This window comes from Epinephelus moara, chromosome 21 (assembly GCF_006386435.1).
Source record: "Epinephelus moara isolate mb chromosome 21, YSFRI_EMoa_1.0, whole genome shotgun sequence".
Classification (NCBI taxonomy): Eukaryota; Metazoa; Chordata; class Actinopteri; order Perciformes; family Serranidae; genus Epinephelus; species Epinephelus moara.
In genome coordinates this window covers 2,274,560-2,287,020 of record NC_065526.1, presented here as the reverse complement: position 1 = coordinate 2,287,020, position 12,461 = coordinate 2,274,560, and the positions used below count along the sequence as shown (strand labels likewise).

Here is a 12,461-nt window from a genome sequence, read left to right as displayed (position 1 = left end):
CTTAATTGAGGACATTGGGACTTTACTATTGTCTCATTTGAGGACATAGGAACTTTATTGTTGTCTCATTTGAGGACATTGGGCTGTAGTCTCGTGTTAGGGCAGTGGGACTTTATTATCATTAACAATGTTTAGTTTTTTTATTTATTTATTGGTTCCTACTGATCCCAAATAGCTAGGAGACATTAAAAATGTACACCAAACAAAAGTTCAGGTCTCAGTGAATGAATAAATCATACATTATTTTTGACTTTGTTTGCAAGTTTGATTTATTTGTTTACTTTATTTGTTTGATTCCCTTCCTAATTCAGCCATTTTTACTGTCTGTACATTGAATAATACAGTATAGGCCTATATGGTTTATACTGTAGTGTAGTGTAGTGTAGTGTAGTAGGCTGTAACCAGTGTCTCTGTGTTCTCCTGCTCATATTACGTCACAGTTAAACTTAATTTTGGTTGGTTTACCGGTTAATTCGCCAGTTAGCTACCTGGATAAGTTTGTGTTTCCATCCTCTAATCGGAGCAACAAGCTGAACTGAACTTTTCCTCCGCTGCACTGAACCAAACGGTGAGTTACGTACAGTAATTCCCTGACGTCACTTGGCGGCTCTCTCGCGGAGCTCAGATCAGCTGTGGCAGAGCAGCAGCAGCAGCAGCAGCAGGCAGCGGCGGTGTGGACGCAGACCTAACCCACAGACCCGAACCTACGTGGACATGGCCGTGTAACGCGTTTCCGTGTGGATAAAGGTAGGCTTGCTCCGTGCTGCTTTTCTATTCCTTCACACTTGGTTAAAAAACACATGTCATGGGGAAGCATGTTGGCGATCATGGACACGATCAGGCTGGTAACACTCTCTGGAGGATGGTCGCGCTGCAGCCTGCTGGTGGTGTGGTGTCCGGTGTGTCAGCGGGGCTCAAACACATGCTTTAAGTTTGTTTAATCAGTGAATTATTACATGTATTAAAGCTCCTGCTGGAGAATGGATGTTTTACAGAGAGGGGTGGTAGTTAAGGTATAACGAGAGGCAACTAATCCAATGATAAGCAAGGTCTCTTAGTGAGCCTGCATGCTCTGGAGTACTGCATTAGTGGGCTGTCATTTAAAAAAGCTTTTTGTGGAATATTTACTCTGCACAAATTGACAAGCCTTGCCTAATGTCGTGGCTGTCAGGGTCCACATGTATGTGCAACCTGACCTACATCTAACAGCCTAATTAGCATGCAGAGTATTTAGTAATTAACATCTCTGACAGTGTAATAAGAGTATCAGTGTGGGGGTTTACTTTTTATTAAACCTGTAGCAGTAAAGAATCCCAATTCATTTTAGATCAGCAAACAATTTATCTGGATATGTAAAGTGTTTTAGTGCTGCCTTGAAATGCAGATTTTATTATTTTATGTCATCCCAAAAAATGCCACTGTCACTTGTAACAGTCATGTCAAGTATATCTGGAACCAGTCCACCAATTTGCATGTTTGTTAAATACTGTTAGAGTTGCCTAAGGCTCCGTGTTGAAACAGGCTTCAGCAGCTTAGATAAGGTCATATCAGATAAACAGGACCAGGAGATGGATTTGGTGGTTTGTCATTGTAATTACAGGCAAACCAGTCCGTCTTGACTTCATGTAATCTGCCATTCCTCAGGTTTATTGTCCCAGAGGTTGCATTCCTGCCTTCTCCACTTCCCCCCTTTTTGACTTAGAAATGTCATCAGAGTTAATAACAATGACATGCATGTTACCCGGTCACTGTAACGTCAAACTGAGCAGCCATTTTTCATGATGAAACAGCATTTTGAATTTTTTTCAGTCTGGGTGCATAGAGACTCAGATTTTTGAGCTGTATGCATGACAAGAAATACATCTAAAAGCCAAATTGTTGCTGCGTATTTGTGATATCTGACAGTCACTGTTGTCTCCTGCAACTACATCCTCTCTAAAGAGCAACATAGTTTACATCAGACACGTCGCACAGTGTCATGTGAGTGCCTGCTCTGCACCAGGAGTGTGGATTGAGAATTCGCTGGGTGGCCTGTCTCAACCGAGAGCACGCGCAGCCCTGTCAGAGAGGGCAAGGGCTGGAGGGGTCAGGGGGCTCTGAACGCTGACCATCTGGCCCTTGGGGGGCTGGTTTCCTCCCTGGCTGCCTTTGTTCCCGCGGAACAATTGGGAGTTAATCTGGGAGGAGATAAGTAAGGCCCGCTGTGACGCCACTCCTGCGCTCGGACAGGTTTCTCTCCTTAGCCTTGACGGAGACATCTCCCTCCAGTGTTGCTTTGTGAAGGCCTTGAGCTGTGGAGGTTTGGAGGTCATTTCCTTCATGTGAGTGCGGCATCTTTGAGGTTTTATTTCTCAAATAAATTGGCTCTGAGAATATGGCAGGTGAGCTGAGTGTGGTTTTCTGAGCCTCATAATTTCCCCTTTCACAGAAGGTTTGCTGTGAGCTCATAATATCGAAAATGACAAACTTTAACTACATGTCATTGAGAAATAAGCACATGCAGGTTTTCTTGAGCAATCATGATCAACCAAAATGAGATAAACCCAACTAAAAGTCACGTAGTCATTGCTCATCCCTGTTCACTCTTAAAAGATGCCCTCTTGAAATCATACTTCATCCTTAGCATGTTGTTTTGTCAGTCTTATACGTTGTTGTATCAATGGTTCCCTTTCTTTTTTTTGCCAAAGTTTAATTCACAGTTGTATTGTGCAGAGGACCTGCTGTGAGGCAGAAAGATTTTCCAAAAACACATGTCATGTCTTACATGAAAAAAGCTCAACCAAGCTAAGCTTAGATGACAATTTGGGCGTAAGGCAATTTTCACCAGGGTAACAGATTGACATATTTTCCCTCATTATTCCCCCACTATCAAGACTCCTCTTTTGCTGTTAACGCCTTGTGTCTGCTCAGTTGGCCCTCAGCATTTCTGCTGATTTTCAGGAGAGAAGAATGAAGACGCATGCTCATTTGAAACCCAGCATTTTCCCCTCATATGCTCTCTAATTATCGCTCTCTGTTATGACACACTAGTGTGTGATAGATCACTTGGATTTGCATTCGGTGTCATAACATAAAGGCATACATAACAATTGATTACCAATGCAGTCAGTAACAAAGAGGTCTCAGTTTCTGCTGTGGCTTCAGAGACGTATCATCTTAAATATTAATCAATGAAGCAAAATCATTCACATGAAACACCCTCACGGATCATTCGCAGGACCGATTTAGATCGCAAAAACACCACTGGGACTGGTCAGCAATCGGGCAGATGCTTCTCTTGATCCTTTCAGAGGAACTCCTGAGTGGCTGTGGGCTTCTCTGATCCTGAGTACAGATGGTACAAGGGACTAAATCCCAGCTTCAGAGATCAGTGCTATTGTTTCTCACTTTTTTAAGCGCAGTGTGACAAGACCTAGAAAACAGGTGGTCCTTAAAATACTGGTCATTTATCAAACTGCTGAGGAGTCAGGACCATTTTGGAAAAGAAAATGTTCCTTGTGCCTCTTGCTTATGTCGACACGGAGAGATGATTCAGTCATTAAAACACACTCTGTGATCGTGGTCACATCGAGTGGTGGCAGATCTGGTTCAGATCTTATAAAAAGTAGCTGTGCAGTTGTGTAAAAATACTCCATTACAAGCCCGTATTCAAAATCCTATTTACAAGTATTATCAGTGAAATGTGCTTGAAATATCAAAGTAAAAGTATGCATTATGTAAGTGTTATATTGTTGGGGTAATATGGAGAAAATCAAATCACCAAATAGCTTGATATCGATATTGCAGTGATATTATAGGATGGCATATTGGTGCTTTAACAAAATATTTACACAATGAGATTTTTGATAAATAATCATCAGTGATGTGGATATAGTGACAGAAAATTACATCGCTTTACTGTATTGCAGCCTTAAAAATTAGGAAGACAACACTTACGATATCAAAGACGAAGCAGTCTTGTATTAATACAATATCAATATATATTGCCCTATTATATACTGTATATATATCATATTATTGAACTATTTTTATGGTTAAATTGTCTTTAATGTTGTATCTGTTGGGAGTGAAGCTAATGCTAACTGTTTTATACAGTGTTGTGTTTAATCTGTGTTATAAAGATTTTATATTTTGTGTGTAAAATATTAAGCTGCAAAGTATCTGTAGCTGTCAAATAAATATAGTGGATTAGAAGTATGACGTAGCATCAAATGGAAATACTCAAGGAAATTATAAGTAGGGCTGGGATCAAATTTAATTTTAATTTTTAATTTAATTTAATTTTATATACTTTATTAATCCCAGAGGGGAAATTCAATTTTTTCACTCTGTTTGTCAATTACACACAGGTCCGAACACACACATGCACAAACAGGACCTATACATGCACTAAGTGGAGAGATGTCAGAGTGGGCTGCCCATGACAGGCGCTCAGAGCGGTTGGGGGGTTCGGTGCCTTGCTCAGGGGCACCTCGGCAGTGCCCAGGAGGTGAACTGGCACCTCTCCAGCTACCAGTCCACGCTCCATATTTTGGTCCGGACGGGGACTTGAACAGGCGACCCTCCGGTTCCCAACCCAAGTCCCTATGGACTGAGCTACTGCCGCCCCATTTCACAATAGTTTTGACCAAATACGTCGATATCGATATGTGACAATATTGTAGCTTAGGCTATTAGTGCTTTTGCAAATTATTTACACAGTTAGATTTTTTGATAAGTAATCACCAGTAATGTGGATATAATGACTAAGTCGATAAAGGTAAAAACCGAACAGATATTACTGTAACGCAGCCTTTAAAATGAGGAAGACACAACATATGCGAAATCTAAGATGATATCTAGTCTCATTTTTTTATTTTTTTATTTAGACGTTTATTGATCAGGGACAAATGCATTAAACATTATTTCATATGAAATACAAAACAGATGTCATGCATACAAGTTTCTAGCTGAAACTAATTCGCAACCCGTGTCCCTGGTTAGGCTTTTGCTATTAAAACAGAGTTTGTGTGCAAAGTTAAGAACAGTACAGAAACATTAATACACAAAACATATACACAAAGACAGAATCAGGACATAAACAATAAGCAAAAACACAAAACAGTAAAGGGCAGTACGCTAAATGAGTACAATAATAAATAAAAGTCAATGTTCACAGGCTTGTTTCAGTTTCAGCCGTTGTTTTACTTTTATGTTAAAAGCCTTGAGCTCTGTCAATGTTTTAATTTCAGATGGTAATGTATTCCATAGTTTGGTACCTATTACTGAAAAGGATGACTGTCCGAATGTTGTCCTGCGTTTCGCTGTTCTACAATTACTGCTTGTTGCACTCCTAGGTCTAATTCCTCTGTTATGTTTGTTTACCAGTTGGCAGAGCATTTCTGGGGCAAGGTTGTTCACACACTTGAAAATCAGTTTTAAAAATGAGAGGCCTAGAAATCACAATATCGTGGAAATACTGATGTATCTTAATGTATTATCTGCTCTTATGTGCTATTGAGTTAATGTACTTTGTGCCATTCACAGTAATAGAGATCCAGTTTACACCGAACTGGATTATACGTTATGTTTCTGAGCAGGGTGTCTGAATCGCTTTAGTAGTAACAGTGTCTAACATATAAATCCGAAATATTCCGTGGCTGCTCAGAATCTGTATAGAATAGATTATAATTGGCTCATCACTCCAATGAGGTCATCAACTGTTTTATGGTTGTTGCCAGAAATAAAAGAGCATCTCCGTGCTGATCCGCACAGCCAAATGTGTTCTGCATGGATGCCAGTAACCTTTTAACCTGTCCTTTTTTTATTGAGGGCCAAGAATGTCAGGAACATGGTGTTCACTGGTGTTTGCTTTTATATAACAGAGAAACAAATATTCAGACTGTTATGGGAGTATCGGGGTTTTATGTTTTTCTTTCTGTAACAGGGAGTCATATCGACACGTGGTTAATGTTTACTCAAGGGCAGTAATGCGAATAGTCTCCAGTTGAGAGGGTTTATTGAACCATTCATTTAACCAAAATCACGATATTAGATTCATGTCATGTTTTGCCTCGTCTTCATCAACGATATCTTAGGAGGTGGTCATTTTGGATTTCAGTGATCCAATCGTTGTTAAAAAATGCAGCATGAGAGAGGAGGGAGGGAAAGCACAGATAAGGTCTGCAGGGGAGGCTGAGGAGGGGAAGAGATGGTAGAAGAGGTTAAAACAGATGTGGGGGTGATGAGGAGCAAAACAAGGCAGCTGGATGCAGACAGCAGCTGATATACACGGCAACATTGTTTTATTCCTCACACTTGTGGCTGGGCCGTTCAGTGAACGGACACATAGTTTGGTCAGAGAGTGCGCAGAGTGGAGCACAATGTGACCCAAACTGTATGTACTGTAAGAAGGTGCATGACACAGTCGACAATTGGATCATTAAAGCCAATCTCACAAAGGCCTGTGCCCCTCCCCCGGCTGAAAGGAGATGTCAAAGGTCTGTGACCTCTTCCATTTATGTGCATTGATCCCTCTGGTGGGGGAGGGGCTGCCTTCTCAAGCCCTCCGCCATCAGCTGTTACATCTTAGTTTCACCTGCAGGAAGCTGAACAGTTATTTTGTATTGTTTTTATTTCCCTCCCTTTAAAGTTAGCTTTGTAGCTGTGGTCAAACGCCATACAACACTTTATTAACTATGTAGGTTATTTTGGATAAAACAAGTGATTGGAATAGGTCCGATGAGCATGTTTTCCCCCCAATTTTTGATATGTTATAAACTAAATAATTAATTGAGAAAATAGTAAAATGAGTTCCACAATCCAGCGCACAAAGTAAATGAACCAGCTAGTCATAGTTGGAAAAAAAAGCAAAAAATTAAATGTAGATATTGGTGCTATAAGTCAAGGAACATATTGCAGAAAACATTAAAGGAATACTCCACCCCTCAAATGAGCATTTGTATATCAATTACTTACCCCATGTTATGTTGAATTCGTGAGGACAACTTTGTCTTTCTCACATGCCTCTGTGGTGAACGAAGAATCCAAAAACAGAGAAAATTCTTGATGAATTGATGTCTTAGGGGTCCACGTTTCACAACAGCAAAACTATATCAAAACAACCTAAAACAAATGTTACACACTCTGATGCAACAAGTGTGGTATAATCCGAGTCTTATTTATCCAGACGGATGCTTGGTACCTCCCAAACACAAACATTTTCACTAAAACCTTAGTATTTGAAACACTACCTCATAAACACTCTCCCGCAGACGAGTTGCACGCCTGTGATGTTTATGCAGAAGGGTTTAAAATTGTAACATTGCATGTGTTTGGAAGGTACTGAGAATAAATAAGACTTGGATTATTCTGCACACGCTGCGCGAGAGTTTGTGAACAGATGTTTTGATATGGTTTTGCTGTTGTTAAGAATTTTCTCTGTTTTTGGATTCTTCGTTCACCGTGGAGTTTTCTTCCCAAATTCAATGTATCACAGAGTGAGTTATTGATATACAAACGGTCATCGGGGGCCTGAAAGTTTTCACACAGCATTTTGCCTCCTCTTTGTTTTGACTTACTGGCTGTAGTTATTTTAAATGTCATGGTGCATGCTAATTAGTATGAAGTATTGACTCATGGTTGATAAGGAAACTGGGGTAAAGTGCATTTGAGCAATACAGATGTACAGTACATTTCAAAGAACAAACACTTTAAACATGAGATTGAACTGACCTCTTTTTTTTTTTACCTTAAAAACCTACAACACATTTAAGATCAGACGTTTGTGTTCAACACACATCTTGCTCAGTGGAGGCCCATACTTTCTAAAGACGCTGCAGCAATACATTAATCAGTAAGTAAAAGCTAGAGCAAACATCTCATCCCTAATTGTCTGACCATGAATTTGTGCTGTTGGTTGTGAGCCTACTTGGCACCTCTGTGTTTATGGCCTGTTTAGGAGTGAAGGGGAAAGGGAAAGGTTGTGACGATGAAATTCCTCTAAGACAAGAAAATGGCCTTCTTTCTCACAGCCTTAGACTGTGGCTTTCAGTGATGGGTGAAAGGAACTAAGAGTCAGGAAGGTGGGACATGCAGTATGTAGGAGTGCAGCCAAAAAGACTGGCCTGAACATCCTGCTCTTTGTCACAAGGGAGGCTTGGGATAATAGCTGTGTGTGTGTGTGTGTGTGTGTGTGTGTGTGTGTGTGTGTGTGTGCGCACGTGCGCATTTATACAAAAGTAGAAGACGACCCGAGTAGATTCAACTTCCTGTTGTCCTGTCTTTTATCTCTGATTCCGACATGCATGGCAGCCTCTTATCTGCCACTGCTGTATTGTCTGATAAACTAACCGACTGACTCACTGAACCCATTCCCTAGTTCCTTTATGCCTTCTGTCTCTATAACACAACAATACTTATTCCTACTCATACAACTACTCTGATGGCACTGTTACAAAGTATTTTGTATTTTGTAAAGGCAGCAACATACAGACCTGAAACAGTTGTAGGTGGCTGCAAAGCTCTGTTTCTCTGTACTCCCAGGCCCAGATCAAAGTCGAAATAGCTCCCTGACAGAAATGGATGGAACTTATCTGCCTCCAAGTCGTTCGTCGGGAAGCGTGTCCGGAGCAAAGTCAAAGGGTCGCCATTAAGCGGGGGCGTTTGTGTGTGTGGGTGTATTTGCAGGGGAGTGATGGCATGTCAAGGTGAAGGAGGAATGTCAGTCTTTTGTTCCCTGAGTTGAATTCTTGCATTTGCAGCCCTAATAAACAAATGAAGTTAATGTCCCCGACACCTGAGCCCTTTCATCTTGCATCGCATCACAGCAGGATCGTGGCATGAAGTGTTTATCTCATATCTACAGTGTTCCTCCTTTTTTTTTTCATTATTATTATTTTTAGATCAATAATGTCTTGGATTTCTGTGGGCTCTGTTACATCAGTGTAAGCTCATGAGGAGCAAAGTGTGCATGCAGCTCAGCAGAGAGCTCTCTGTAATAATATATCTTTATTCTTGCCACTGAAACCTGGAAAGTCTCCAGCTGACAATCTCTTCTGGCACAGCACTGGAGGAAAAGAACAGTTCGTTCTCACAGGNACCCCTCCAGCACACAGATGCCAACCCCAGTGGAACAGAACCTGCAGCCAGACATGACTTCTCATAGCTTACACGTTCTTTTTAAAGAGTACAGTGTGTGCTGTGCCACAGGTTAAATCATAGTGCAACAGTCTGATGGAGTTAATGTTTTTACAGGTTGGGTTTAATTGTTTGGGCCTTGGCTACAAGTGTCAGGATTGTTTTTGCAAAGGTATACAATGTTTGATTCATCAGCGTATTGGGTTTCTGTTTATTTATTAATGTGGCAGTTTAGACACATCGGTGATCATGCTGTGCATTTACTATCATACTCTCATTGTGCTTTAATGCATGCCAGCTGCAGCCCCTCTCATTTCTAGAAAGCCTGCCAAAAATAATATGAATGAGACAACCTGTGGTATACTGAGATTGGAAACAGGGAAGATACAGGAAATAACCAAATATTTACCCTATGCATAATGTGTGGTACCCTTGCCTTTCTCTCCCGCTCCTCTTGAGTTCTTTTAAACTTTATATGTGCAAATTCTAACCTCACCTTCATAGATTTTAGCACTCATGTCTGTATTCTTATTTCAGCCTCGTAAAATGTTCCTTCCCATTGGTGATTAGGGAAATAAATGTAAGATTTTATTGTAGGTTATCTGATACACGTGGTAGAATATGACTCATCCTACAGTGAGGTGTGTCTCAATGTTGTTGTTGTGAAGGGACAGGACGTGCGCTAACGGCTAACAGCTAACAGCTAACAGCTAACAGCTACAAACACCCAGGCTTGTAGATTTCTGTCATCACCACAGCAGCATCATTGCCTTTTCCCTGTATTGACTCCATATCTCCCTGCCCACAAACACACACAAATGCACAAACACCATCACAGGGCATTCACTCTCTTTCCCTCTCCCTCCCTCCTCGTATTGAAACACAAGGTCAGCGAGTGTTGATGCTGCCAGGGTTTGTGGGGGAGAGGGCTGTCTGCAGCAGCAGAAGGCTTTTCCATAGGCTGTCACAGATTGTCCAAGGCTACGGTGACCAAGACCCAGTGCTGTGCTGCGAGGACTCAGTGTTCCTCTGTGGAGGTCATTCTATCTCTCTGTCCCTCTCTTTTCAATCTCTCTGTGTGCACATTTGCAACCCAAGCTGAACATGGAAAAGTATGGGAAATGTAGAATTCTTCATTGATTTTCTCTGTAGATATGTGCACTGCCTTGCTGATAAAATCAATAGCATTAAAACACGGATTAGCATTTTTCATCAAACTAATTCAGTGAAACCAGTTTTGTTACATGTCAATAGAGGGCCCCAGGATGACGTTTTTCCTGTAGGTTGACATAGAAGTTAGAGTCGCGTAGCATCGTCAAAAAGCCATTGGCATTTTTCCATTGGATTTTGGATTATTGCCAAAAATAAGCTTGTGGAATGAACACCACTTTCATGATTGAAGGCTAAGTGCAATCACCAGAGGTAAAAAGCTAATGTTAGGCTGTAAACAAACCACACTAGGGTCAAACGCAATGACGTTCTGTAGTCTCATTTAGCCACTTGTTAGCAACCAGCCAAGCTTCGACACCGTAGCCAACATTTGTATGTGGGGCCCATATTGTCCACAGGTTCCATATTGGCCCCACATGGGTATGTTAGTGCTACCTGGGTACTAAGTGGATATGGGTCCAAAATGGGCATCTTAGCTGGGGCTCACTTGGATAACCCACCCATGTGGGCAATTGGAACGGGACCAATATGGAACCCATGGACAATCCCATTGGGGGCCCATTTTTCAGCTCACTTACCCACATGGGACTCACATACAAATGTTGGCTGGGACATAGAAGCTTCAAAGTTCTCTGTTTTAAAATGAAATGGTATCATCTATTAAGCTTGTGTTTACCACAGACCTTATTTCAGGCATCGAAACAAAAACCCATAGACTCTGAGACGAGGGAATCATGAGTGGTAAAATGCTAACTCATTTCCGGGTTTGAGGGCTCATTCCTGAGGCACTCTGTTTAAGCCTTGACCTAGAAGACGAAAGAGGGATGTGTGTGTGTGAGAGACCTGTTGACATACAGTATTAGGGCTCAGCGACATATTTAAATGGCCTCCGCTGCTATTGCCAGACATAGCACATACTTCAGTTTCAGAGAAGAGAGAATGGAAAGCACTGGGTCTGTGGATGAAACAGAAACTGTGCTAGGCAGGAGATGGGCATCCAGCATACGACTGTGTAATATAGAGAGAAAATGAAGAAGAACCTAGTATATGGCTGGACCATGCATGAAACCCTAGAGGGCTTTTGATTTGGAACAGGAAGCGACGGCGTTCACTCAGTCACGGACTCTCAACTATAGCACTGGCTACGCTTTTGCAATTCAAGCCAAAAAATTTTATGTAAATGTTAAAATGAAGAGAAATCCACTTAGGCACACTCACAACCCACCGATTAAGCTCATATTTTCTCATTATAACACAAGAAGGAAGTGTGCATCTACTGCTAGCTCACCTAGCACTAAGGAGCCAGCTAACTTTACAGCTTAGCTGAGGAGGTTGCCATTAATGTTTACATCTCACACTGTCATGAGCCTCTTGTCCATAAGTAGATGCACACTTCCTTCTGCACAGTGATACGGTTGGTGCGTGTATTTCAGTAGAAAGAAAATGGTTCTTATGAAAATGCTCTCAGCAAGGTCTGTGGATTATTTTGAGTAACTGGGTCATGATTTCTATAAAGAGACATTGCTGTTGAGTTTTTAAATGTATGTTTTTGGCGCTCTGAGCACCACAAGCTGATGCCATATCTAGACTGATAAATAGCAGGTAAGAGGACAAACATGCACTTAGGATTTTGGGGGGAACCATCCATTTAAGCTAATGAGTGAAGGTGGGTGTGTTAACTGTCTTGCTAAACTAGGATTGATAAAAGAAAGGTTATTACTCACAGCCCAGACCAATTGGAGAGTGCTTCCCCTTTGAAATCAGGGTTAGGAAAATATCTGGTTTGGACGAAGTCAGTCTGTGCTTAGCATGAACGATATTACTTGCAAAGAAGAGAAATACCCATGCTTTAGAGCATGACTGATAAGTAGGAACATTTTGAAATTTGCTTTTTCAAATGGCCCACTTATCATTTAACTTCAGCATCCTGGCTGTTTTAAGGACCACAGCTGAAGAAAAAAGAGGAAATTAATTTGAAATTGAAACATTCTTTTATTCAACATTTCTATCACTTTGCACCTGAGTGTGATGTTAATTGTTATTTCCGGCCGGTACACCACATTGTCCAAGGTTCCCTGTCTTAACTGTCACATCTGCCACTTGGTGAAGTATTTCATCTCATCAGAGGGATCAGTGCAAGATGAAGTGCACCAGGCCTGAATAGGTTTACTGTC

At 41.2% G+C, this 12,461-nt stretch overlaps 1 protein-coding gene across 1 annotated transcript in view; it reads left to right on the top strand.

Annotated features, from left to right (window-relative positions):
• Positions 1-602: 602 nt before the first annotated feature.
• greb1l (GREB1 like retinoic acid receptor coactivator) overlaps positions 603-12,461 on the top strand; it is a 51,568-nt gene continuing 39,709 nt past the window's right edge. The window contains exon 1 of the mRNA XM_050074600.1: positions 603-747. The gene's annotated coding sequence lies outside the window, so the exon portion shown is untranslated. The remainder of the gene's footprint in view (positions 748-12,461) is intronic.